The sequence below is a fragment of the Ambystoma mexicanum genome, chromosome 1p (assembly GCF_040938575.1).
Source record: "Ambystoma mexicanum isolate Mex_15411 chromosome 1p, UKY_AmexF1_1, whole genome shotgun sequence".
Taxonomy (NCBI): Eukaryota; Metazoa; Chordata; class Amphibia; order Caudata; family Ambystomatidae; genus Ambystoma; species Ambystoma mexicanum.
The window spans coordinates 1,456,576,241-1,456,584,510 of record NC_090921.1 but is presented as its reverse complement, the minus strand read 5'-3'; positions in this window follow the sequence as shown (position 1 = coordinate 1,456,584,510).

The following is an 8,270-nucleotide window of genomic DNA, read 5'->3' as shown; positions in this document are numbered from 1 at the left end:
CCCCTATGTCGACTCACACAAGTTTACAGGCCACCATGCAGCTCTTACCAAGGCTGGGGTTTGCAGTAAACTTCGATAAATCCTTGTTAACGCCGTCAAGAAGCTTGGTGTTCCTGGGCACACAAGTCAGGGTTAGTGAAGCCATCCCTCGACAGAATCGCCAAACTCAATCGATTGGCAGGTCAGCTGAAAATCAATACCAGACTTTCAGTGAGAAAATATATGTAAATTCTGGGCGCTATGGCGTCATGCATTCCTCTGGTGGGCAACTGCCGCCTGTTCATGAGGCCGGTTCAAGAGTTTCTGGCGGACCGGTGGACACAGGCCCAAGGGCTCTGGCCGGACAAACTGACCGTCAACGACGACAAGCTCCTACTAGCTCTTCAGTGGTGGCAGAGTTCTCAGAATCTATCCAGAGGGGTACCCCTACAGGAGCCGGAGTTTCGGCTAACCATAGTGACGGACGCGTCCCTGACAGGCTGGGGAGCACACATGGGCACTCTACAAACACAAGGTCGTTGGTCTCGGAGGGAATCTCTCCTGCACATCAACGTTCTGGAACTGAGAGCAGTGCGCTGGGCCCTGAAGTCTTTCCTGCCGCACATCAGAGGGTCCATAGTGAGAATATTGACAGACAACACAACGGCGATGTTTTACTTGAGGAAGCAAGGGGGCACACGATCCAGAACCCTTTCCACCGAGGCTCAGAAGGTGTGGCATTGGGCTCTGAAACACGATATATCCATCGTAGCACATCATCTTCCGGGAGTAAGGAACGAGTAAGCGGACTCAGCAGAAAAATGGACCAAATTCACGAATGGGAGATAGACAGCGTTCAGTTGTCGAAGGTCTTCGAGAAATGGGGACGGCCTCCGCTGGATCTCTTCGCTATGAAGAGGAACAAGAAGTGGACAAGTTCCTCTACGCCTTCCCACTGGTCCCTCTTATACGGAGAACTCTGCAGTGGATACGCAGGTACAGGTGCCGGGTCATCCTATTGGCACCGTGTTGGCCGAGGCAGCCATGGTTTTCCGACATGCTTCACCTGTGAGTGGATCAACCAATAACGTTCCCGAAGGTTCCCAATCTCCTGTCCCGGGACGAAGAAACAGTGTGGCATCACAATCCAGACAGTGTCAATCTCACAGATTGGCTCCTGACTTTTCGGAAATGTGGTGCCTTGATCATTTCGTCGGACTTTCGGAGAATCCTGCAAGCAGCGCGGGCCCCTTCCACCAGCAAGTCGTACGAGTGTAAGTGGAGAAGGTTCTGTACGTGTTGTCAAGGACAGACGGGAGTGCAACCTATAAGGGTAACTCCGGAACAGCTTCTGCCGTATCTGCTACACCTGGCGAAGAGCGGATTATCTTTTTCATCAATAAAGGTACATCTGGCGGCCATCTCTAGGTTCACGAGGAGGAGGCAGTCTCCCTTATTTAGTGACAGGTTGGTGAAACACTTCATGAGGGGTTTGTTCCGGACATTCCCTCCGGTTAAACATTTTCCACCAACGTGGAGCCTTAATATGGTGCTAGCAGGGTTAATGAAACCACCCTTTGAACCAATGGCCACATCATCGATGAAGTTCTTGTCATGGAAAGTGGCTTTTCTAATAGCTATAACATCAGCTAGGCGGATATCGGAGTTGCAAGCGTTGGTCATAGACCCGCCGTACCTAAGGTTTTTTTAAGGACAAAGTGGTTGTCAACAAATCCTCGTTTCATTCCAAAAGTTCCTACAGCTTATCATAAACACTCATCCATTGTCCTGCCCACCTTTTTCGCAACCTCATCGGCTGCGGAAAAAGTCCTCCATTCCTTGGACTTAAAGAGAGCTCTAAAATGTTACCTTCATCGGACTCAGCAGTTTAGATCTACGCAACAGCTCTTCGTTGCATATGGTCCTTCGGCGAAAGGACTTATTTTTACATATGTATATAGGGATATATATGTGTGTGTGTGTATATATATATATATATATATATAGTATTGATATGTGCATGTACTTTGTGTATTTTTAAATTGGCATCTTACGTAAGCGTGGCTCGCTATACATATGCTTAGGAGGGTGCCGGATTGCATTCACACCTCCTTTTTCAGGATCACTGCTGTGCATTCTATTGTAAGCATGTGAATCCATGAAAAATCCAATGCTGGAGAAGGGACTAGTTTCTTACCTGTAACTCCATTTCTCCAGCATTGGTATCTTTCATGGATTCACATGCGCCCGCTGGCCTCCCCAGAATGCAATCGTCTTGTATAACTAGGTTTCACCCCATTCTGCTGTGGAGGGGTTGAAATCTGAAGGGAGCCGCGGGGGCGGGGCATTTATACCACTACGTCCTAGTGGGGCATGCGTGGGCGGCCCCAAAACGACATAGATAGGACACAAGTGTCAAAGGTTTTCCTATGGGAAACGGCTTTATAAGCGTACCGGGGGTTCCCAGTCTGTCAACGGGGAATATTCGAAGCATGTGAATCCATGAAAGATACCAATGCTGGAGAAATGGAGTTACAGGTAAGAAACTATTCCCTTCCGGGCTCTACATGGAACTGAAACAGCCTTAATAGACCTTAAGACTCAAATCGACAAGTTGAAGGACAATGGGAAGACAGCTGTGCTACTCCTCCTTGATTTATCGGCAGCCTTCGACCTAGTGGATCACGCAGTATTATGCAATCACCTCAGATTGGCTGCCCATTTCTTAAGTGATGCCGTAACCTGGGTCCAGTCCTTCCTAGCAAACTACATGATGAAAGTCTTTTCCCCTTCAGCATCTGCGGACCCCATACAAATATGTGGCGTTCCACATGGTTCCTGTGTCTCACCTACTATGTATAACATCTTTACTAAGCCCCTATTCGACAAGTTGGACAGACTGGGTGTCACCTACACTAATTATGCAGATGATACCGAGATCCTCATTCCCCTTTCGGGCAACTTTCTCGAGAACACGGCCTTAGTAAACGAGATATACCTCCTCATTCAGGCATGGATGGCATCCCATGGCCTCTGCCTGAATGACGACAAAACGGAGATATTGATCTTAGGCTCAAAGATGAACCTAAAAAAACTCAGCCCAAGTTATGCCTCCTTCAACATTGACGGCAACTCTATCTAGGTGATGCCCGTAGTTAAAACGCTAGGCTTCTACCTTGATTCCACACTTACCTTTAAAAAACAAGTTAACGCATTAGCATCCTCAACGGCTTACACTAGTGAGCTTATCCGGGCCAGGAGACCCTTTCTCTCGGAAACCAGCTGCATCAGCCTGGCTAATGCACTCATAATGTCCAGACTGGATTATTGTAACGCCTTGTACTCGGGCGCAACAAATACATCACCAATAAAATCCAAAGGCTGCAAAACAATGCCCTAAGAGCTGCCCTAAATATCCCCAATAGAGAGCATATTACCAAATTCAGAAGAAAAGCCCACTGGTTAAATATCAAGGATAGGATCCTTCTTAAAATAGCTTCACTTACATCTAAGTGCCTAAACAATATAGCACCACCATATCTCTCAGAAAAATCAGGAGAACCTCAACACGACCAACTAGATCTGCCAATGCCCACCTCCTAGAGATTCCTAGATTCAAACTAGCCACTGCTGGTGGTTCTAGCTTCCCGGTCAAAGCAGCCCTATCATGGAACGCTCTACCTCTAGACATTAGAACAGAACAATCTTACCCTATATTCAGACGAAAAATGCTGAATTGGTTATGTATAAATGACTGCTAACTCTTACCCCACCTCACTAGTACTGCTCTAGATATCCACCACCCTATCGCTGCTCCACTGCTAGCTGGCTGCCTCCGGACAGTCTCAACCTACAGTTTTACCACACCTACTGTACTTGTTAAATATTGCATTATTGGACTGTATTATGTATATGTGACCTACTGCACCACGCAATCAATGTAACTGCAAGTGGTAGCATGTTATCTGTGTATGCCTGTACTCACTGCACCAACTGTAACTAAGCTATAAGTATAATTGTCCTGCTTGCGCCCAGCTACCTAAGGGTTTGGTGCGCACTACCAAATAAATAAACAAACAAATCAATCTTCCCTCTCCCCACAGTTACGGGGGTAACTCTTATTGATTTTGTGTAGACTATGGGGGGACATGTACCACCTTAAGCATAGATTGTACGCCGATTCTTTAATTGTGGTGCACATGGATGTGCCTTGTGCCTTCGCCCAGATTTGATTCCACTCTTCTGATATTGGTTCCCCCACATCTCTTTCCCAATTTGCTTTGTACGGGAGATTGTCTTCTGATTCCGCATTGGATAGTAGTCTCTAGAGCTTAGCTATCCCTTTTGCTGACTGACCCTCCTGCATAGTTAACTCCAGCCCCGTTGGCCGTCTTGTGCCCGCTCGTTTCACTGTTGGGGGTGTGATCCGATGTCTGATTTGTATGTATTTATATCGTTCCCATTCACCAATTCCAAATTTCTTCAGGGTCAGTGATTCTGCTCCCGTCCACCCTTCCCAGAACTTCGGCTGAAATCCCGGTGAGAAAACCGGGTTGTGCGATAGTGGGTTGTGGGGGCCCATTCCACAGCGAATGTGTTTCCAGTTTAGAGCCTTGTCCGAGCTTTGTAGGGACATCTTGGTCGCTTCCAATAGGGTCCCCCCCTTCTTCCGAGCCTCCGCGTTTAGTCCTATCAGAGCCCTTAGGAGGATTGTCGTGGCTGACTGCTCAAGCCGGCACCAACCTTTGAAGTTCTCTCATCTCACCCATCTCGGCATTGGAGCCAGGTGCGCAGCCATTATATATCTACTGACCTCCAAAACACCCAAACCTCCCAGGAGTGGGGGGCGCAACAGGATTCGTTTTTGTACTCTAGGCTTCTTGCCTTGCCATATAAAGTTGAATATTGCTTTTTGTAGGTCCTTGGTCATGGCAGGTGGTATGGACACTGGCAGCGAACTCACCACATAGAGAAGGGGAGGGAGGATGGTCATTTTCACCGCCGCGATGCGGGCGAACCATGACAGTTCCTGGGTTTCCCATCTGTGCATGTCCTCTTGCAGCTGTTTCCAGAGGGGTACAATATTTGTCTTGTACAGATTGGTTGGGTCTCTTGTTAGCCGTACCCCCAGGTATTCTAAAGACTCCTACCCAGATTACCGGGAATGCTTTCTCCAGCGTCTCAATCTCTTCCTTTCTCTCTGTGATGTTCATTGCTTTCGATTTGGAGAATTTAATAGAGAATCCCGACACTTTTTTGAATTCCTGCAGCTTTGTCATGGCCCTGGGCATGGTCTTTCAGGTCCCCCAAGAAGAGCATGTCATCTGCATGTAGTGCGATTTTATGGGTCTCCTGGCCACACTTCACCCCCTTGATCCCTGGGTCCTGTCTGATTTGGATTGCTTACTTTTCCATCGCGAAGATATGAGGGGGGGGGGAGGGGACAACCGTGCCTCGTCATATTTTGATATGTTCTGAGCTCTGCCGTTGACTGTGAAGCTTGTTGATGGGATCTGGAAGTTGGCAAGCACCATCTTGGTGAATTCTTGGCTGCACCCGAAGCCCTCCAGGACCAGCTTCAGATAATTCCAGTCTATGCTGTCTAACTCCCTTCTGGCATCCAGAGCTGCCACTGCAAACTTTTGTTGGGTGCGCGTTCCTATTATATCTATTGCCCACCTCACGTTATCCTGTGTATGCCTTTCTGTGATGCTCGTCATGTATAATACTCTGGAGAACTTTCATCAATCTGGTCGTGGGACTTTTTGCGTAGATCTTTACATCCAAGTTCAATAAAGCGATGGGGCGGTAGCTTGAGTATTCTAAAGAGTCTTTCCCCGGTTCTAGGGGGAGTATAGTCGTGGATCTCCCCATGTGAGCCGTGACCGAGCCCCCTTCCCTAATTGCATTGTAGAGGTGTCGGTGGAGCCAGCAGCTGTGCACAGAAGGTCTTATAGTAGCAACTTCCAAGGCTGTCCGGGGTCAGGGGCTTTATTTGTTGGTAGTGCTGAGATTGTGACGCTGACCTTCTGCACCGAGATCGGGCTCCCGAGGGCCAACGTGTCCTGTTCTGAAATCTGAGGTATGGGGGTCGACCAAAATATAGGAGCTCTGTTGTTCAGGGTCAAGATTTTCCCTACGTAGGAGTTCTTCGTGGAATTGCACCATTATTTATAATTTCTCTTTCTCTGCAGTGTGTGGAGTTCCTTGTGAGGTTTTAAACTGTGCTATAAAGTTGCAGGTTTTTTGTTTCCTCAGTTTGGCGGCCAGGAACTTATTTGCCCCCCCCCCCCCGTGTATGTAATAGGATTGTTTTGTGTTCAACAATGATTGGGCCACCCGATCAGCTATGTGGTTCTCAAGTTGTGCTCTCATCTTTTTTCTTTTTGAGCTCCCGCAGAGTTTTCCTTGCTTGTCGGGTTTTGTGCAGATTTTCAGCTTCCCTTACCTCTTTTCTAATTGTTGAGTTATGAGGGCTCTCTCCCTATAGTATGTCGCTGTTCGTGAAATAAACTCACCCCGAACTACCGCCTTCCCTGCATCCCAGACCACCCCCCTACTTGTTTCCCCATTATCGTTCTCTCCAAAATAGTTATTTATGGTGCTCTCCATATAATCAGCTCATTTAATCTCCACAAAGGCTTTTGCTTACTTGCCTAGTCCCCCCACCCCAACCCCCTCCCGGTTCAACACCCACTATCACAGGAGCATGGTCCGCGAGATACTCTACTCTTATTTCTACCTTTGTTATCTGGGGGATTAAAGTTGCTGAAATCAAGATCATGTCTATCCTAGAGTTGCCCCGATGGATGGCAGAGTAGTGTGTGTATTCTCGACTCTCCCCATGGAAAAACCGCCATGATCCTATAACCCCCAATTCTCTAAAGAGTCTACGCAATGCTTGCCTGTTCTTCTGATCTGCCACTGTGGGAGAGAGCGTTTTGTCCAGCGTTGGGTCCATGACGCAGTTAATATCCCCCCCGATCAACTGACCCTCGCACCACCTGCCAAACTTTTCCAATATTCCCAATATGAATACATCTTACTTCCCATTGGGGGCGTATAGGGCAAGTATTGTGTAAGTACTTTCCTTTAAGCCCTAAATACCGCCCTTCTGGATCCCCACGGAGCTGTAATTTTCTGAACCCTAACTCTCGACCAATCAGAATGGCCATGCCCTGCTTCTTCTCCCCGCAGGATGCATAGTATCGTTGAGGGAAGGGCCAATGGGACTTCCTCTTTTCGTCTTTGGGGAGTAGGTGGGTTTCCAGAAGGATCCCGATCGCAGACCTTAGTCTATCTAGGATTGCCTGGCGTTGCATTGGCAAATTCAGCCCTTGTGTGTTCAGGGAAACTACAAACACATCCGCCATTCCAATATGTGTAAAGGTTGCTGATCGCCCCCCTCTGCTTACCAGCCTAATCCAGCACCCACCTCCATCCCTCCCCCCTTCCCATCCAGGACTCTGGACCGTACCCTATTATTGTCAAGACCTACTCCCTCTCCCCACTCTTCTCCCCCCCTCCCCTCCCTTTCCTGCCACCTCTCCTTGTGACGTGTGTGACTGGGGTTCCTAAGAATTCCCCCCGCCCCCTGCTGCTGACCTGGGGTGTTGGGTCACGGTTTGACTCACAAGTTCTGTGTGCCAGGAATGTATCATATCGTGTGAATTGGATTCCAAGAAATGGTTTCTCCTGTCTCCGCACAGGCTAGCCTTTAAACTTGCATGCAGATCTTAAGTCGTACATTGTTGGCATGTTTAGGAGTTGCGATGAGTGGCGACTCCCCCGTCGTTGCCGGCTCCGATATGCTTGGCCTTTATGTGGACCCATCAGTTTAGAGTCTCTTCTGGATCTGCCTCTCCGTTCTGTGGATCCTTCCCAATCTTCTATCTTAAATGAAATATATTAGTTATTATATTTATTTTTTAAAGTACTGCATAGTCGGACCAGGTCAGTGTAAAAGGAGTCTGGACTTTGTATGTGCTGAATATCCTATCCACGATAAGCCCTGCAATGTTTTTCTGATTACTTTGTGTTGGGTGTACATTTTCCAGATAATGACTTGTGATGCCATATCGTCTACTTTAATATTAGAATGGCCTAGTATGTGATGATCTTTGCAGTACATAAGGAGATTATTTACATCATCTTTTATATTTTTGAGTTGTGTGTTTGGATGATAAAAGGGTAGTCCGACTGGTCTGCTGATTTATTAACATAGGTGCACAATTTTGAATTGGACAAGGATGTTTTTGTGGCATGCATTACTTATGTAATAACTTCTAGGC